General features: G+C 46.6%; 2 long non-coding RNA genes across 2 annotated transcripts; both read right to left on the bottom strand.

The window, feature by feature from the left end:
- Window positions 1-5,586: 5,586 nt before the first annotated feature.
- On the bottom strand, window positions 5,587-7,752 carry LOC136153990 (uncharacterized). The gene is made up of 2 exons (XR_010660468.1): window positions 7,149-7,752; window positions 5,587-6,570 (listed from the first exon to the last, which is right to left on the bottom strand). It is a non-coding gene; the product is annotated as an uncharacterized lncRNA (long non-coding RNA).
- A 1,696-nt stretch (window positions 7,753-9,448) lies between these two features.
- LOC136153989 (uncharacterized) lies at window positions 9,449-17,198 on the bottom strand. Its single transcript, XR_010660467.1, has 2 exons — window positions 16,648-17,198; window positions 9,449-10,875 (listed from the first exon to the last, which is right to left on the bottom strand). It is a non-coding gene; the product is annotated as an uncharacterized lncRNA (long non-coding RNA).
- Window positions 17,199-19,828: the final 2,630 nt, after the last annotated feature.

The following is a 19,828-nucleotide window of genomic DNA, read 5'->3' as shown; positions in this document are numbered from 1 at the left end:
GAGAATGTCTGAGTATATTTTCGAACAGAGGTTTATTTAAAAAAAAAAAAAAGGCAATAAAAGAAGTAGCCAAGTGGTCAGCCTGCCCCAGTGGGATGCCTGATGGGCGGTGTTGAGGCAACCGTGGACATGTCGAAAATGAATCTCGTCCTCGCCAGCGAAGGGAGCCATGCTCCACACACGTCTGCAGCTCGGCAGATGTTAAAACGTCTGTCACTTACTTTTAGGAGCACATTAAGAAGGGCTGTGAAACACTTCTCCTAAGCAAGCCAGCAACAGGATCTCTGGAAATCCCAGCTGGAGGCCTTCACTCCCACACCTCGCAAATAGACAGCCCCGTGCATGCAATTAACACGCTAATTTATGACAGAAACAGGTGTTACTGCACCCAGGCCCGTCCAGCTTAGGCCAGTAAAAACTAAGAGACCGTTGTTGGGGCAAAGCATAGAGCCCTTTGTCCAGAAACTGAGCAGACCAAGAAGATGGTGGACTAGCGTCCCAAAGAATCATCTTCCCCAAGACCGAATTCAGGCTCCTTCGATACGCAAAGGGGAGACGGTGTGGCTATTGCTGCAAACCCGTCCGGGCTGGAATCCTTGGTTCTTGCAACTGTCCAAGTAGCTCAGGTCACGCATGACATTCCTGTAAACCTCCAACATGTTATCCTTTGTTCTGCAACCTCTTATCCCTATATGAATGGAAACTTGTTACACTTTTAATGATCAGAGCCTTGAGAATGGCCTATTCTGTATATTTTAGGCTATAGGCAACATTCTTATCTTGTAGCAAAAGCAGTAGAACGTAAAGGTTGTAGTAAAAGAAACAGATTCCCATGTGAAGCCAGACTTGTTCTTCCCTTGCGATACAGGGAGGCAGGCTTCCTGCAAGCACCTGCCCACAGCCAAAGATGGGAGATGCTCCCATACTGCAGTCCACACAGGTGCTCTAGAAGACCAAAGGATGGTTCTCATTCCAGAACTTTCCACCTTCTGTTCGGTTTCCGGGAAATTATTAGTGTTTTCTCTTAAACCTCGGTTTTGCAAGGACTTCTCTCGTGGTCCAGTGGCTAAGCCACTTCGCTCCCAGTGCAGGGAGCCCAGATTTGATACCTGGTTAGAACACTAGATTCCCGCATCCATGCTAAGTTGGACACAGAGTCAGCTGTGTCTGACTCTGTGACCCCATGGACTGTAGCCCGCCAGGCTCCTCTGTCCATGGGATTCTCCAGGCAAGAATACTGGAGTGGGTTACCATGCCTCTCAGGGGGTTGTGACTGGAGTGGGTCGCAGAGAGTTCCTCCAGGGGATCTTCCCAACCCAGGCATCAAACCTGCATCTCTTACGTGTCCTGCATCGGCAAGCAGTTCTTTACCACTAGCGCCAACTGGGAAGCACCTAGGTCCTGCACACCACGTGCGGCAACCAAGACCTGGTGCAATCAAATAAATAAAAATAAATAAAACAAAGCAAAAGCAGTTCGTGTAGATACCAGAGTCTCTGTTACCTCTTAACCATGCCACCAATTTGTGGAGGTTGTAATGCCCATGATAGTTGTTTTTGATGTGCATTCATATCACTGCCCATTCGTCTGGAAAGCCCATGTTGATGGCATACTCACATGTAATACTGACCCAGCAGCTGAGAGAGAACACTCTCATCTGAAGATTCCTTGGCTATAGACTTGACCTGCAAATCCAGTCCCGTGAATCCCCTGACTATTCTTGGTCTTTCCATGAGCCAGCCCTCACTGGATCACGGACCTTCACTTCCCCAAAGCGACTCTTCATCAAACAGCCCTAGTTTCCAGGAGTCATGTATGGATGTGAGAGTTGGACGGTAAAGAAGGCTGAAAGCCAAAGACTTGCTGCTTTTGAACTGCGGTGTTGGAGAAGACTCTTGAGAGTCACTTGGACTGCAAGGAGATCAAACAAGTCCATCCTAAAGGAGATCAGTCCTGGGTGTTCATTGGAAGGACTGATGCTGAAGCTGCAACTCCAATCCTTTGGCCACCTGATGTGAAGAACGGACTCCTTGGAAAAGACCCTGATGCTGGGAAAGATAGAGGGCGGGAGGAGAAGGGGACGACAGAGGATGAGATGGTTGGACCGCATCGCTGACTCGATGGACATGAGCTTGAGCAAGCTCCGGGAGTTGGTGATGGACGGGGAAGCCTGGAGGGCTGCAGTCCATGGGGTCACAGAGAGTGGGACATGACTGAGTGAATGATAACAGCCCGCACAAAGTTCCTAAAGAAGGACTTTGGAGGAAGCACCGTCTCTATCCGGCTTGGGGTAATGCTTGCAGCACTGTGAATGCTACAAGACTTGGAAGCATTTTCCAATCACTTCCATTTGGGGCTTAACCTCTGTTTGAGGAAACACACTAATCCTTTAAAACATGGCTTGAAAAGTCCGTTTTGCTTCACGGATGATGAGGAATGAGCAAACAGGAATGCTTTGCCAAAACTCTCTGGATCCATGAGCGTTGATTAATAGTCATGGCATTTGTGATGCTGAAACTCATATCACTAGCTCCAACCATCACCCTCTCATCCTTTTGCAGGACCAGCAAGGAGCCCGTGAATATGCCAGGTGGCATCTGTCATTTTTTGTAAAATTGTAAGGACAATGTGTCATTGTGATCCTGTCTGACCCTTTCGCAACTCCATGAACCGTAACCCGCCAGGTTCCTCTGCCCATGGCATTTCCCAGGCAAAAATAACTGGCGTGGGTGGCCATTCCCTTCTCCAGGGGATCTTCCCGACCCAGGGATCAAAACTGAATCTTCTGCATTGGTAGGCGGATTCTTTACTACTGAGCCATTGGTTCATAAGGACAATAGCATCCCTCTGAATCATAGTGCCTTTTATGGAGGAGGAACAGATAAGACGTTGGGTGTAGGGAACAGAATGACTCAATAAGGCTCGATTTTTAGACTTAGAACTTGTGAGCATTACAACTCACCCTCTGAATCGCCTTGGGCAGTCCCCTTCTACGCCTCTGAAGTTCCCGAGCCTCTTCCTTAAAATGCCGGCGTGGTTCTCTGAAATGTCTCACAGGTGTCTGGGGACTGAGCTGAAATTTTAACATGAAAGGGCTATATAAATATTAGTCCCTCTGTAGAAAGACAAGCGGATCTTTTCTCTGTAGCTGTGAATGTGACATTTTCTTTCCAGACAACTTCAGGATGGAGATTATTTTGGATGCATTGAAGAAAAAAATAAGGTCCATTGAGGAAAATTCACTAGGATCCAGTCTCCGGTGTCTCACTGGTAAAGAATCCGCCTGCCAATGCAGGAGACCCGGGTTCGATCCCTGGGTGGGGAAGATCCCTGGAGGAGGTCATGGCAACCCACTCCATATTGTCGCCTGGAGAATTCCATGGATAGAAGAGCCTGGCGGGCTACAGTCCAGGGGGTCACAAAGAGTCAGACACGACTGAGCGATGAGCACTTTCACTTTTCCAGTGTCTGCTTGGACACTTCATGGTGGGCATCAGTCGTCAGACCTTTGCATGCCTCCCATGTCTCTCTGTAAAATGGGAATACGGCCCCGTGCTCCCCCAGACCATCAAAAAGGACTCGAGATACGTGGCGCGTTGGGCCATAGCTCAGTGATGACTCAGTAAATGTTGTCCCACTTCTCTTTTCTTTGTAAAGTGTAAATAAAGACATTCCCCCCCCCAGAACCTTCAATGTCAGATGAGAGTGTTGAGGAGGGGTCTTCACATTTCTACCCATGAGTGGTGATTGCAAAGTCTTGCTTTCTTACTAACCAGCCCTAAATTGATAATTCCTATTTCTGGTTCTCTGACACAGAACCACACTGATGCTGGCATAGTGGGCTTTATTGAAAGCCATATTTTTGTGTCTTAACCAAGAGCTTGCTCAGTTGATAAGTGGGAGGGAGGCTCGAGAGGGAGGTGAGATGTGTATACATATGTCTGATTCTCATGTTGCTGTGCAGAAGAGACCAAGATAAAATTGTGAAATTATTCTATTCCAGTGCTATGCATGCTAAGTCACTTCAGTCATGGCCGACTCTCTGCAACCGCCAGGCTTCTCTGTCTATGAAATTTTCCAGGTAAGAATACTGGAGTGGGTTGCTATGCCCTCCTCTGGGCATCCATGAAGTAGCAGGTGTCAGAGTTACCTTCCTTTTTCAGGGTGAATAATATTCCACTGTGTGCATGGACCACACTGTTATGCCCATCCATCCATCCATGCATCTACCCAACCATCCATCCATCATCTATCCACCCATCAATCATCTATTATCTATCCATCATCCATCCATCCATCCATGCATCTACCCAACCATCCATCCATCTAGCAATCATCCATTATCCATTCATCATCCATCCATCATCCATCAATCCACCCATCCATACCTCCTTCCATCCATACATCTATCCATCCATCAGGTGTCGGTCCATCCATCCATCCATCCCCAATTTCAGCAGCCAGCCATCGGTGGGCACTTGGGTTGCATTTAACTCTTGGCTCTTGTGAATAATGCTGTTTTGACCATAGGTCACATCTAAATACATAGGTACAAATACACGTCCAAGTCCCCACTGAGAAGTCACACACCCAGAAGGACAGTTCCTGGATCACACGGTCGTTCTGTGTTTCGTATTCTGAGGACAGTCCTCCTGTCTCCCACAGGGCCTGCTCCATCTTACATCCCACCAGCAGTGCACAAAGGTGTCCCTTGCTCCACGCTCTCAACGTGGAGAACCCTTCTTGCTGGGTTTTGATTTTTGACGATAGCCATCCTGAATGGATGTGAAGTGGTATCTCACTGCGGTTTCGACTTGCATTTCTTTAATAACTAATGATGATGAGCGCCTTTTTAGAAAACTATTGATTTTTAATTGGAGGATAATTGCTTTGCTGTATTGCGTTGGTTTCTGCCATACATCAACATGAACCGATAGATGTTCAGCATCTTTTCACGTGCTTCTTAGTTGTTTGTATATCTTCTTCTTCAGAGAAAGAAAAATTCAGGTACTTTGCCCATTTTTTTTTTTTTGGTTTTGCTGCATCATGCAACTTTTGGAATCTTAACTCCCCGACAACCAGGGATCAAATCGACACCATCAATCATGAAAGTTCAGCGTCTGAACCAGTGGACTGCCAGGGAATTCCTATGTTGGTTTTGCTCTTTTGTTTCCTATTTTTTGTTTTTTAATTTAATTATTGGAGTATGGAGGCTTTCCAGTGGCGACAGTGATAAAGAACCCACTTGTCAATACAGGAGACTTAAGAGGCGAATGTTCGATCCCTGGATCGGGAAGATCCGCTGGAGGAGGGCATGCAACCCACTCCAGTATTCTTGCCTGGAGAATCCTGTGGGTAGAGGAGCCTGGTGGGCTATAGTCCTTGGGGTCCCAAAGAGTCAGACGTGACTAAAGCGATTGAGCACACTTGCATACCATGTGGATGTACTTTGAGAATGTGATGCCAAATGAAATGTCAGACATTCAAAAGGACTAATAGTACAGGCTTTCACTTATAAGAGGTCCCCAGGATTCACAGAGACAAAACCCTGACAAAAACTAGAAGAGTGGTCATCTGGGACAGGGGAGAGGCACGAAAAAATAGTATTTAATGGGGACAGAGTTTCATTTTGGGAAGACGAGAAATTTCTGGAGACAGATGCTGGGGAAGGTTACACAGCAGTGTGAATGTTAGTGCAGCTGAATTATACAGTTAAAAATAGCTTCAGCGCTAAATTTTATGATGTATTTTATATACCATAAGGTATATTTTATAGGCTATAATTGTGTGGTGCATTTTACCACAATAATAAAAAATATCAAAATTAAATATAACATTAAGAAAACGTGAGTGTATTCGTCCAGGTGTGAAAAATTGTGAGGTATCTTGGTTTTCTGCAAATAACCTTCTGACTTGGTGGTGGTGGTGTTCAATTGCTAAGTCATGTCCGATTCTTTGTGACCCCATGGACTGCCGCACGCCAGGCCTCCCTGTCCTTCACCATCTCCCGGAGTTTGCTCAAACTCATGTCCATCGAGTCAGTGATGCCATCCAGCCATCTCATCCTCTGCCACCCACTTGTCCTCCTGCCGTCAATCTTTCCCAGCATCAGGATCTGTTCCAATGAGCCAGCTCTTTGCCTACAGGGCAAAATGGGAATAGGAAAAAGAAACGCCCAGAGAAGGGCTGTCACCTTCTCACTTTCAGAACAATCCACATCTGTCTCCCTCTACAAGACCCTCAACCCACTGGTGAGGGATCTTCAAACTCTGACATCTAGCCTTTGGCCCGTATGTTTCTCCCAGCAGAGCTCCTGGTCCCCATACAGGTGTTCACACTTGGAACTCCCTCCATCGTCGATGAACAGGGGAGATTTCTCCTGCAGCTGCCGGTGTCTGTCCCCCGGACACCCTCCCGGGAGTGGATCCTGTGACCCCAGATTCACATGAAGGAGTCCTCATCCCCAGAACGTCAGAATGGGACTGTATTTGGAGACGGAGGTCTTTGTAAAGATGATGGAGGCAGGATGAGGTCGTGGGGGTGGATTCTAATTCCATATGATTGGGGTCCCTGTAAGAGAGGGAGATTGGTCACAGACAGGGGCACAGAGGAGAAACCAAGAGGGAGTGAGGGGAGGTGGTGGCGTAATGGAGCCACAAGCCAAGGGGTGCAGAACAGCAAGCAAGGCCTGCTTCCCCTTCAGCCATCTTCCCTCACGGCCTCCTCCCGCACGTCCCCCTCCATCTCCTCCCCCATCTCCCCCATCTCCTCCTCCCCCTCCATCTCCTCCTCCTTCTCCTCCATCTCCTCCTCCATCTCCTCCTCCTTCTCCTCCTCCATCTCATCCTCCTCCTCCATCTCCTCCCCCATCTCCCCCACCAACTCCTTCATCTCCTCCTCAATCTGCTCCTCCATCTGCCCCTCCATCTCCTCCATCCCCTCCCATCTCCTCCTCCATCCTCTCCATCTCCTCCCCTATCTTCTCCTCCTTCTCCTCCTCCACCTCCTCCCCCATCTCCTCTATCTCCTTCCCCATCTCCCCTTCTATCTTCTCCTCCATCTCTTCCACCTCCTTTATCTCCCCTTCTTGCTCCCATCTTTTGGAAACTGTGAGTTTTTCTTTTTGTCTGATTGCATTTCACCCTTACCCCACTCCAGCACTTGCCTCCCGTACACCCTGAGGCGTCCCTTTCCTTCTGAGGGACGAGCCTGAGCTTGATCGGGCAGGAGATGCTCTCTCGGAGCAGCTGTTGGAGGGCCTTCCTGAGATGCTGCATAACTCCCCTTCATCAGCTCGCAGCAATCAACTTTCAAAACCATCCCATATGTCGGAGAATGGAGCGGGGGGCCCCAGGTTAGAGCCAGGACACAGGCCACACTGAGGTTAGGATCTGGATGCAATTACAGGCGGGATCCAGGCATCTCCATAGTGCTTCAGGGACCACTTGGTCTTGGAGTCACTTATAATTGCATGCTCGGAAATTACTCACCCTGAAATTGCTGGGGGCCGGAACGGACTTTGCCCACATGCGTCCCCCACCCCTCCCGGAGAAGGAAGAGGGGTCAGGGGAGGGTGTTGACTGTGTGGAGGCCTGTCTGTGAAGTGTCAGGATACTCCCAACGTGACCCCCAGGCCTGATGCAAGAGAGAGCCCTCAACACTTCCAGTGGGCTTCAGCTCAGTTCAGTTCAGTCGCCCAGTCGTGTCCGACTCTTTGTGAGTCCATGGACTGCAGTACACCAGGCCTCCCTGTTCATCACCAACTCCGGAGCTTATTCAAACTCATGTCCATCAAGTCGTTGACACCATCCAACCATCTCATCCTCTGTCGTCCCTTTCTCCTCCTGCCCCCAATCCCTCCCAGCATCAGGGTCTTTTCCAATGAGTCAGTTCTTCACATCAGGTGGCCAAATGATTGGAGCTTCAGCTTCTGCATCAGTCCTTTCAATGAATATTCAGGACTGATTTCCTTTAGGATGGACTGGTTGGATCTCCTTGCAGTCCAAGGGACTCTCAAGAGTCTTCTCCAACACCACGGTTCAAAAGCATCAATTCTTTGGCACTCGGCTTTCTTTATGGTCCAACTCTCACATCCATAATGAAACCATAGCTTTGATTAGACAGATCTTTGCCAGCAAAGTAATGTCTCTGCCTTTAAATATGCTGTCTACGTTTGTCATAGCTTTTCCTCCAAGGAGTAAGCGTCTTTTAATTTCATGACTGCAGTCACCATCTGCAGTGATTTTGAAGCCCAAGAAAATTAAGTCTCTCAAGGTTTCCATTGTTTCCCAGTCTATTTGCCACGAAGTGATGGGACCTGATGGATCTTAGTTTTTTGAATGTTGAGTTATAAGCCAACTTTATCACTCTCCTCTTTCACTTTCATCAAGAGGTTCTTTAGTTCCTCTTCGCTTTCTGCCACAAGGGTGGTATCATCTGCATATCTGAGGTTATTGATATTTCTCCTGGCAATCTTGATTCCAGCTTGTGCTTCATCCAGCCTGGCATTTCACATGATGTACTCTGCATATAAGTTAAATAAGCAGGGTGACAATATACAGCCTTGACATACTCTTTTCCCAATTTTGGCTTAGACTATTCAAAATCCCACCTTGGTCTCCTCCGTGTGATTCTCTCTGCTTTCTGCATTTCTTGAGCCCTTCAGGTAAAGATGCTGCCTTATCCCTGGGCGGAGTCGTCAGAGCTATTGGACTTCCCTGATGGCTGCCTGGTGACCCAGATGGTAAAGAATCTGCCTGCAACGTGGGAGATCCAGGTTTGATCCCTGGATCCCTGGAGGAGGGAATGGCAACCCGCTCCAGTGTTCTTGCCTAGAGAATTTCAAGGACCGAAGAACCTGGCAGGCTACAGCCCACGGGGTTGCAAAGAGTCAGACATGACTGACCAACTAACACTCTCGCTGTTTTTTAAATCCCCGGACCACAGGGTGGGTGGGGCTGGCTGGTCACCATGGAAGCAGCACTCCTCTGGTTCCAGAACTGTCCAGCTGGGTAAATTCACAGCAAGTTATTTCTAAGACGCTGAGCCTATCTGCTGAACAAACCGGCAGTGTTGGGTGGAAAAAAATGAACTGATGTTGATGAAAAAAAAAAAAAAGATGATGAACTAGTGTTGAGTGGAGCCAATTGCCGCAAGTGGCTTGCACAGTAAAATGTCTTGGCTTATTTATGAACTTTTTAGAGTTTCTAAACCTAAAAATATTGAACTTGGGACTTTCCTGGTGATTCAGTGGTGAAGACTTCACCTTCCAACGCAGGGGCGGTGGGTTTGATCCCTGGTTGGGAAGCTAAGATTCCACATGCCTTATGGGCAAAAGACGAAGAATATAAAACAGACGCAGTATTGTAACAAATACAATAAAGACTTTGAAAATGGTCCACATTAAAAAAAATCTTTAAAAAATATTGATCTTATTAAAAGAAATATGTACAGAGACACAATTGGTTTATTCAAAGAAGAGGTTCAAGTTGGCCCAGCGACATGAGGAAATGAATCAATCAGAAAAATAAGTGCAACGATTTAAAGAAAGACAAGTGACTGTTTTCATGGAATACTGTCAGAGTTGATTTGAAATTGTTTCCATTTAACAGGACTTCCCCAGCGGCTTACCAGTAAAGAATCCGCCTGCAATGCAGATGTGGGAGACATGGGTTCAGTCCCCTAGTCTGGAGGATCTCCTGGAGGAGGAAATGGCAACCCACTCCAGTATTCTTGCCTGGAGAATCCCATGATTTCCAGAGCCCTGGTGGGCTACAGTCCATGGGGTCGCAAAGAGTCAGACATGAGTGAAGGAACTTAGCAAATGATATCATGGGATGGGGATCATTTAACTAAAAAAAAAAAAAAGCATAGTCATGAGAAAAGCACAAACATTTTTTGAAGGTGATGAGATGCCTTGCTCCCTGGATTGGCCGTGGGATACCCCCACTCAGATTGGGGACCACCTCTCCATTTTTTGCAAACCTAGAACCTTGTAGAATCTTCTGAGCATGGGGTGTTGATTTCCTGTGATTTGAAAAACAGACAGCAGAAATAGTGTAAGAAGCGGACACAGAGGGACACACACAGTGTGTTATGACATTGACAGGAAACGTCAAGAACAGGTGACTCCACAGACAGAAATTCGGCTAGTGGTGTGGGGGCTGGGGGAGGTGGTGCAATAGCTCATGGGGTTGGAGTCTCCTTCTGAGGGCGTGAGAAGGTTCTGAAACCAGACAGAGGTGGTGTCTGCACAAAGTTGTGAATGCACTAAATGCCCCTGACTTGTCCCCTTTGGTTAACATGGTGAACTTTACATTATGAGCAAGAGTGAAAACGTTAGTCATTCAGTCGTGTCCGACTCTTTGCGACCCCATGAACTGCAGCATGCCATTCACTGCATGCAGTCCTTCACTATCTCCCGGAGCTTGCTCAAACTCATGTCCATTGAGTCAATGATGACATCCAACCATCTCATCCTCTGTCGTCCCCTTCTCCTCCTGCCTTCAATCTTTCCCAGCATCAGCATCTTTCTTTTCCAGTGGGTCATCTCTTCCTGTCATGTGGCCAAAGTACTGGAGCTTCAGCTTCAGCATCAGTCCTTCCAGTGAATATTCAGGACTGATATCCTTTAGGATTGACTGGTTTGATCTCCTTGCTGTGCAAGGGACTCTCAAGAGACTTTCTGAAGAGTAAGTGTGAGCTGTTCTCTTCTCTGTTCCTGCTGACTGGAATGCAGGCATGAGGGCTGGAGTCCATGCAGCTACATTGGACCATGAGTAGAAAGTCACATACTGAGGGTAATGGAGCCATAACGTGGAGGATGCCTGACATCCTGGATCTCCATAGCAACCCTGAGCAGTTCACTCTGGCCTCCTGTCACATCAGAGAGAAATAAGACAGTCATCTCACTTAAGTGCTTATAGGTCAGTCGGTAAAGAAATTTCCTGCAGTGTAGGAGACCTGGGTTCGATCCCTGGGTTGGGAAGACCCCCTGGAGAAGGAAACAGCAACCCACTCCAGTATTCTTGCCTGGAAAATCTCATGGACAGAGGAGCCTGGTGGGTGGTAGTCCATGGGATCACAAAGAGTCGGACACAACTGAGCAACTAACTCTTACTTACGTACTTATTGTTTTGTTTCCATAATATTCTGTTAAATCCCAATACTAGAATATCTATCCATTCATCTATCTCTGTATTTATCTATCAATATCATCTAGCAGTCAGTCCATCAATCATCTTTATCATCTATCTATATCCTCTATCAATCTATTTTTATCATCTATCAATATATCTATCCTTATCATCTATCAATCTATCTTTATCTGGTAAATCCTAATACTAGAGTATCTATCCATCTATATCTATATTTATCTATCAATATCATGTACCAGTCAAGCAATCAATCTTTATCATCTGTCTCTATCATCTATCGAGCTATTTATTTCTCTCTTATCATCTGTCTCTATCATCTGAGTATTTGCGTATCTTTATTATCTATCACCCTATCTATCTTGATCATCAATCAATTCATCTATCTATCTTTATCATCTATCACCCTATCTATCTTTATCATCAGTCAATCCATCTATCTTTATCATCTATCACCATATCTATCTTTATCATCAATTCATCCATCTATATTTATCATCTATCTTTATCATCAATCCATCTATCTATCTTTATCATCTATCTTTATCATCAACCCATCTATCTATCTTTATCATCAGTCAATCCATCTATCCATCTTTATCATCTATCTTTATCATCAATCAATCCATCTATCTTTATCATCCATCTTTATCATCAGTCAATCCATCTGTCCATCTTTATCATCTATTTTTATCATCAGTCAATCCCTCTATCTATTGTTATCATCTATCTTTATCATCAGTCCATCCATCTATCTTTATCATCCATCTTTATCATCAGTCAATCCCTCTATCTATCTTTATCATCAGTCAATCCATCTATCCATCTTTATCATCAGTCAATCCATCTATCCATCTTTATCATCAATCCATCCATCTATCTTTATCACCCATCTTTATCATCAGTCAATCCATCTATCCATCTTTATCATCTATCTATGTGCCTATCCATCTAGCCACCTATTTTGTGTCCAAAGCATCCCCAGGCCCCAGGAACCTGGTACGTTTTACCTGAACTGCCTCCTGCCCGTCAGCCTCACTACAGTGCTTTGCAGAGCAGCTTCAGAATGAATGTCCTTACCCGTTGTGTTTGTAAAATAAACACTCTCATTCCCTGGGAGGCATCGAGCGAGCGAGGCCTTCACAAGACCCCTGGGGTGTGTTTTTCTTACATCAGTGGCGGCCGCTCAGGCCAAGCAAGCACCGTTTCCTGGCTGTGAGCAACTCCTGGCTGGACGAGCGGGCCCTCCATGAGGGTCTCCCCTCCAGTTTCTCCAACATCAGCCCCCTCCCCGCTGCAGTAATCTCCCTACGACATCACTGTCACCTCCCCACTCTTGACTGTCAAATCGTCTCCCACCTCTCCTCTCCCTGGAGCCACGATGACACAGTCGGAGGGCAAAGGAATCAAAGTCAAGAATCTTTAGTCCCCCAGAGAGCCCTCGGGTCTGTGAGGCCAGGTGGGACCTTGCATGACTTTGCCCAGTACAGTTGTTTCTCCAGCCGGGAATTTTCCAGAAATTACCCACATGTAAAACACATTTAAAGAAAGCTGAGCACCGAAGAATTGATGCTTGTGAACTGTGGTGCTGGAGAAGACTCTTGAGAGTCCCTTGGACTGCAAGGGGATCCAACCAGTCCATCCTAAATGAAATCAGTCCTGAATATTCAATGGACGGACGGATGCTGAAGCTGAAACTCCAATACGTTGGCCACCTGATGTGAAAAGCTGGCTCACTGGAAAAGACCCTGATGCTGGGAAAAATTGAGGGCAGGAGGAGAAGGGGATGACAGAGGATGAGATGGTTGGATGGCATCCCCAACTCAATGGACATGAGTTTGAATAAACTCTGGGAGCTGGTGACGGACAGGGAAGCCTGGTGAGCTGCAGTCCGTGGGGTCTCAAAGAGTCGGACACGACTGAGCGACTGAACTGAACTGAAAACACATTTCCCATCCTTGCTCTCCAATGTAAATCCTAAAATCTTTTTTAGCGTGATGTTCCTGGACCTCTGTGCTCTGACCCAGTCTTGTTTTCCCAGCAACACCGCTGCTGAGAGCTTTACAGAATCTGCTATTTGGGCCACCCTGGTCTTTTCATTTTTCATCTTTATTCTTTTTGTAACTTTTTATCTTACACTGGAGTATAGCAGTCCACGGTGGAAGAGGGGACGGCAACCCACTCCAATATTCTTGCCTGGAGAATCCCATGGACAGAGGAGCCTGGCGGGCTCCATGAGATCTCAAAGACGCAGACACGACTGAAGTGACTTCGTATGCAGAGCAGTCTATGGGGTCACAAAGAGTCAGACAGAACTTAGCGACCGAACAACAGCAACAGAGTTGATTTACAACGTTGTGTTAGCTTCCGGTATATACAAAGGGTTCAGTTATGCATAGACGTGTATCTATTCTCGTTTGTTTCTTTTTTATTGATCTTTTGCTGTTGTTGTTTCTTTCTTAAAAACTTTTTATTTTATTGTTGTTATTGTTCAGTGGCTGGGTCGTGTCTGTTACTTTGCGACCCTGTGGACTGTAGCCCGCCAGGCTCCTCTGTCCGTGGGATTCTCCAGGCGAGAATACTGGAGTGGCTTGCCATGCCCTCCTCCAGGGGATCTCCCTGACCCAGGGATTGAATCGGTGTCTCCTGCATTACAGGCAGATTCTTTACCATCTGAGCCATCGGGAAAGTCCCGTAAGTTAAGGTGATCTCATTCAAATAGACCTTAATTTCGGGAAGCGTCCTTTGCCTTTGAAAAGGGTCTCTCTCGCTGAATGTCAGACAGGATTTCCGAGGGACTGGCCAAAGTTTGGTGTCAAGCCTTGACCGCAGTCTGTGAAATCATTTGTGTGCGTGGTTTTTTTTTTTCTTTCTTTCTTTTTTTCTTTTTACACCTCTCTGGGGACCTCTGGGATCACTTTATTATTTATAGATTAAAGAGTATTGTTGCTAATTAGCACTGTTCCAGTTGTCGGTGGGTAGACGGGCTTTCTTTGAAGTCTTTCTGATTTGTATTTTGGGAATTCCAAACACTGCCGTAGTTGGCATAGTTTTGGACGTCGGAACCTGCTCTCGTAAGCAATTAATTTCGTGATCCGTGGTCCTGAGTTCTTGTCAGTCGTCCCAGGACATTCCAGACGGGATCGGTTTCTGAGAACTCATTATTTTCGGTCAGTGGAGACGGCTTCCTGACACTCTCAGAGTCAGTTCTGGGGGAACGCCCACACTGCCTGCATCCCCTGTGAGTGTTCAGTCGCTCAGTCATGTCCAACTCTCTGCGACCCATGGACTGCAGCACGCCAGGCCTCCCTGTCCATCACCATCTCCCGGAATTTGCTCACACTCACGTCCATTGAGTCGGTGATGCCATCCAACCATCTCATCCTCTGTCGCCCCCTGCTCCTCCCGCCTTCAATCTTTCCCACCATCAGCGTGTTTTCCAATGAGTCGGTTCTCTGCATCGTGTCTTCAAAGTATTGGAGCTTCAGCTTCCTCCAGTTAAAAGCAATTAAAAAAAATACAATGCTGGAACCCCCAGGCACGAAAGTAAATCAACGCCCAAACGAATACCTCCTGCTGCCGCTACATCACACCCTTTCTTAACATTTCTTCCTTCTCAAAACGGTCTGAAAGTCTTCTCAGGGCCTGCAGAAATTACAGAGAGTTGCCTGAAGCAGGGGCATCCCTGGCTTTTCCTTGGCTCCCTGGAAACTCCTTTGTGATGTGTGCTCCCATCCGAGTCTTTGGGTGAAAGGGTTTTTTGTTAATTGCCCCGTGGCTGAGATTCTGACCTTTATCCGATCTCTATCCTTCCCGGCAGGAGACCTCGGGAGTGAATCTCAGCATCCCTCCGTCACAGCAAGGGAACGAAGCTTGTTGCCACAACGTGTGTGCAATTTTTTCAGCCCCGTGAAACTGCTTTTAATCTGAGGGCGGTATAGCGTTTCCACTCCCCTCTAACCTTTCAGCCAGAACACCCAGATTTCACGGACGGCAGAAATTACAACCACTTTTGCTGTCCATCTCGTTTTCGTTCCGTCTCCCTGCCGTTCTGCTGAAAAGCTCCCCTCCTCCCCTCTGGGTTGGTCTGGGGTGGGGACCGGGGTGGGGGGAAGGGGTTAGAAATTCGAGCCGCCCTTACAGCTTAACACGTTTCACACTTTGATTTCACTCAAGGAGGAAACGTGAGGATTTCCGAGAGTAAACCTTAGCAAGTCACATGAACATCAAAGGGAGATGAAAAGGAGCTCGAAGTGGGTAGGGGGTGGGGAGGCCCACGTGGGTTCTTGGGCGCCTCCCCTGGCGTGGCGAGTTTACAGGAAATGTTTAAAGAGGGTCATGGTTTTGGAAGGGCCCCGGGAAGAGTTAACACGCCACAGAACAATCTGCTAAAATCTCCTTTGTCCGATTATCAAAGCAGGGGGACAGGCAGTTGCCCGTTCTCATCTCGTCAGCGTTACTGGGCAGAGGCTGAAAATCAAAAAAGTGTTATTGCAGGCTCGGAGAGCAGGGTGGGGGCGGGCGGGGGTTCCCCCCTGCACACAGGAGGGCTGCCTGTAAGAGGAGAAACTCTAAACGTGTGCTCACAGACTCCCCACTGACCCCAGAACCCCAGCACCCCGACTGTGAGGCGCCCCCACCCCTACCCGCACCCCTCCATTAGAGAAGCTCTCCCGATCCAAGCCTCCCAATCAGGACCTCACCATCTTAGCAGGCTGCTACGGACCTGCTGCCCTTTCACCTGCAAGAGTTTGAGGTGGCTGCAAACACGTGCTGGGTGTGTGGACTGACACCTCTTTGCAACCGCATGGACTGCAGCAGAGCAGGCTTCCCTGTCCATCACCAGCTCCCAGAGCTTGCTCAAACTCACGTCCATCGAGTCAGTGATGCCATCCAACCATCTCATCCTCTCTTGTCCCCTTCTCCTCCCACCTTCAATCTCCCAGCATCAGGGTCTTTTCTAATGAGTCAGCTCTTTGCATCAGGTGGCCAAAGTACTGGAGTTTCAGCTTCAGCCTCAGTCCTTCCAATGAATATTCAGGACTGATTTCATTTAGGATGGACTGGTTGGATCTCCTTGCAGCCTGAGTAGCTCTCAAGAGTCTTCAACAGCACATTTCAAAAGCCTCAACTCTTTGGCGTTCAGCCTTCTTCACGGTCCAACTCTGGGGTCTTGGGGTGTCTGTGAGCAGTCTCTGCAGATTCTCCCCTTACAGCGAGCCCCCCTGTGTGTGGACAGGGGTCTCCCTGCCTTCCAAGCCGGCAGTAACAGCTTCTGAGTCTCAGAAGCGAGGTCTAACTGCACCCCACCTGTAAACTTTGGCCAGGGGATGCTAGCAGAGAAGTGTTATCTGCGAACCAGAGATGCCTGGGTCGTCTCTCTCTCTCCCCTCTCGGTCTGTCTGTCTGTCTAGCCTCCACCTCGCTGTCTCTTCTAGTTTTTTTCTCTCCTCCCCTCTTATTACCGGGGTATCCTGGGAGATTCCGTGCTCACCTGTGCGGTGGATAACATGTGAGTTTCTGCTGCGATCCACACCTACAGAACGTGAGTGTTGGTCAGCAGTGTCCGACGCTCTGCAACCCCATGGACTGTGGCCCGCCGGGCTCTTCAGTCCATGGGACTCTCCAGGCAAGAATACTGGAGTGGGTTGCCATTCCTTCTTTCAGGGGGTCTTCTTGACGACCCAGGGATCGAACCCGGGTCTCCTGCGTTGCATTGCAGGCAGATGGATTCTTTACCAGTTGAGCCACCAGGTAAGTCCATAAAACACGCGGCAAACCCCAGGATGCGTGCTCAGGTTCTCTTGGTGAGGTCTGTCCCTCTAGTCCTGAGAAGACTGCCTTCCGTTCAGAATGGCTCCTTTGAACAAGACGGGGAAACAAGCCATCCGTCAATGAAATCCCAGTTGGGTTCAAAGCGAGACACTTTTCAGGACACCAACGTTGAGAAAATCCGCCACCAACAGACTTCCACCAAAGGAAATGCTCCAGAGTCTGAGAGGAGTGACCCAAATAGTGTATGAAAAGTCACCATGGGATGGAGTTGAATGTCTATCAGGAAGTGGTAAAGATGCCTGAGAGCGTGGATCACTGCGAATAAATACTGGCAGGATAAAAACCACACCCTCCTGAGGGAGTTAAAATGGAGAAAGAATTAAGATGCATGAGAACAGTGGTGTGTGAGTAAGTGAACGTATGTGTTCTGAGGCATTTGCATTGTTCTGTTAAGAAAGTAAAAGTAACGAATGTTAGACTTTGAAAACCCAGGGGTATGTGTTGCCATATTAAGGGTAATCTTCTCAAAAATAATGAAAGGAAATATGAGCTCAGAGTGAGTGATGGTGGTCAGGAGAGTCATTATAATAAACCACGAAAACCTCAAATATTTCTAAATAAAGAAAAGAAACAAAACACATAAACCTTTTAGGGACAAGTACGAAGCTCACAGCGAGGGAGTAAAGGTATATTACAATTATTGAAAAATACTCATGTGCCTGGAAATTAAATTTCTAAATAACCCATGGGTCGTAATAGACATTGGGAAACATTATAACCTGTAAGACAATGAAAATAAAACACACCAAAACGTTAGAGACATGACTTAGAAAACCATGCCGAGTACAAAATGTGCACTCTAAAAGCAACCAGAAAATATTTGGGGAAAAAAAAAATCTTTGTGCAAAACAACAAGTTAAGAAATTAGAAAAAGAATGGCAGAAACCCACATGAATCAGTGGGAATCACACAATAAAAACTCAATTAGTCAAGAGGGAAATGGTTGCCTAATTTGGGACCCTGCAATCCAAAGACCAACAGTGTGGGGGAAAACTTGATAATATTGATCAGTGAAATCAGAGAAGGCAGGAGGAAGTAATATCACGGATGAAAAACAGGAAATTAGGAGCTCCGTGGTGGCCTAGTGGTTAAGACTTCACCTTCCAATGTATGGGGGTGTGAGTTCGATCCCTGGTTGGAGAGCTAATATCCCACATGCCTCAAGACCAAAACACCAAAATAGGAGGAAAACAAAACAAAACAAAACAAAAAAACAGTGCTGTGACAAATTCAGTAGACTTTAAAAATAGTCCACATCGAAAAAAGTCTTTTAAAAAATAGGAACCTACTACAGACTCTGAAAACATGAAAGGTTTTGTAAGAGAGTGATGTGAAAAAACGTTATGCCTATAACATGGAAACTGTGGCTAGAGTGAACACATCTGTAAAAATACACAATTCCAAAGCTGACACCCAAAGAAATGGAAAATATAACGTTTTTCAACCACAGACGAGAATCTGTAATTATACATATTTACACAAAGAATATGTAAATGTTGACTTTTGCCAACAAACGTCCATCTAGTCAAGGTTATGGTTTTTCCAGTGGTCGTGTATGGATGTGAGAGTTGGACTGTGAAGAAAGCTGCGTGCCGAAGAATTGATGCTTTTGAACTGTGGTGTTGGAGAAGACTCTTGAGAGTCCCTTGGACTGCAAGGAGATCCAACCAGTCCATCCTGAAGGAGATAAGTCCTGGGTGTTCATTGGAAGGACTGATGCTGAAGCTGAAACTCCAATCCTTTGGCCACCTGATGTGAAGAGCTGACTCATTGGAAAAGACCCTGATGCTGCGAGGGATTGGGGGCAGGAGGAGAAGGGGACGACAGAGGATGAGATGGTTGGATGGCATCACCGACTCAATGGCTACAAGTTTGAGCGAGCTCCAGGAGTTGGTGATGGACAGGGAGACCTGGCGTGCTGCAGTCTACAGGGTCGCAAAGAGTCAGACACGACTGAGCGACTGAACTGAACACGAAGAATTCTTCACCCAAAAAGGCTTTACGCTTATATTCTACCAAATATTTAAGAATTAAATAATGCTAATATTACTCAAAATATTCCAGAAGTTAGGAAAAGAGGATGCAGTCACAACTCTTTTTCATGTAAGTGGCATAGCCTGTTCACTGGCATTTTTGTTCACCTAGGAACAAAAAAGACAGTGTAATGTCTCTTGCAAACATGGAACAATAATCAATGAAACATTAACAATGTAAAAAAGATAATATCTCATACTGAGTCAGGTTTATTTTCAGAATGAAGAATGAATGATCACATTAACAGTATAAAAAGTGAAACATCACATAGTTCTCTCCATGAGTGCAGATAAATGGATAAAAGTCACCATTCATTCATGATGAAAACAAGCAAATCAACCTATAAATAAATACCTGGGCAAGCTAGAAATAGTAGCTGCTGTCCTGAATCTGATGAGATGTTTACAAAAGATTTACAGCTATTGCCACACGCAATGGTGAAATGCTGAAAGCTTATAACCACAAAGTGTTTACTGTCATGTCAGGATGGCCAAGTGGTCAAAGGCACCAGACCCAAGACTCTGTCTTCCCCCTCTTTTGGAGAAGGAAATGGCAGCCCACTCCAGTATTCTTGCCTGGAGGATTCCATGGACAGAGGAGCCTGTCCGTGGGGTTTCTAAGAGACTCGTACATGACTGAGCAACTAACACTCTCTCTTTCACTTTAAATCTTTAGAGCCTTAAAGATGAGTTGCCGGGTAAGGACCCAACTCTCCCCGAGTTCATTTTAATATAGTCTAGGAGGTCTTAGCCAAACTACTTAAAAACATAAACTACTAAAAATTATAAAAAATATATACACCAGAA

This window comes from Muntiacus reevesi, chromosome X (genome assembly GCF_963930625.1).
Source record: "Muntiacus reevesi chromosome X, mMunRee1.1, whole genome shotgun sequence".
Taxonomy (NCBI): Eukaryota; Metazoa; Chordata; class Mammalia; order Artiodactyla; family Cervidae; genus Muntiacus; species Muntiacus reevesi.
The sequence above is the reverse complement of the archived record's forward strand: the minus strand, read 5'-3'. Positions and strand labels throughout refer to the sequence as shown.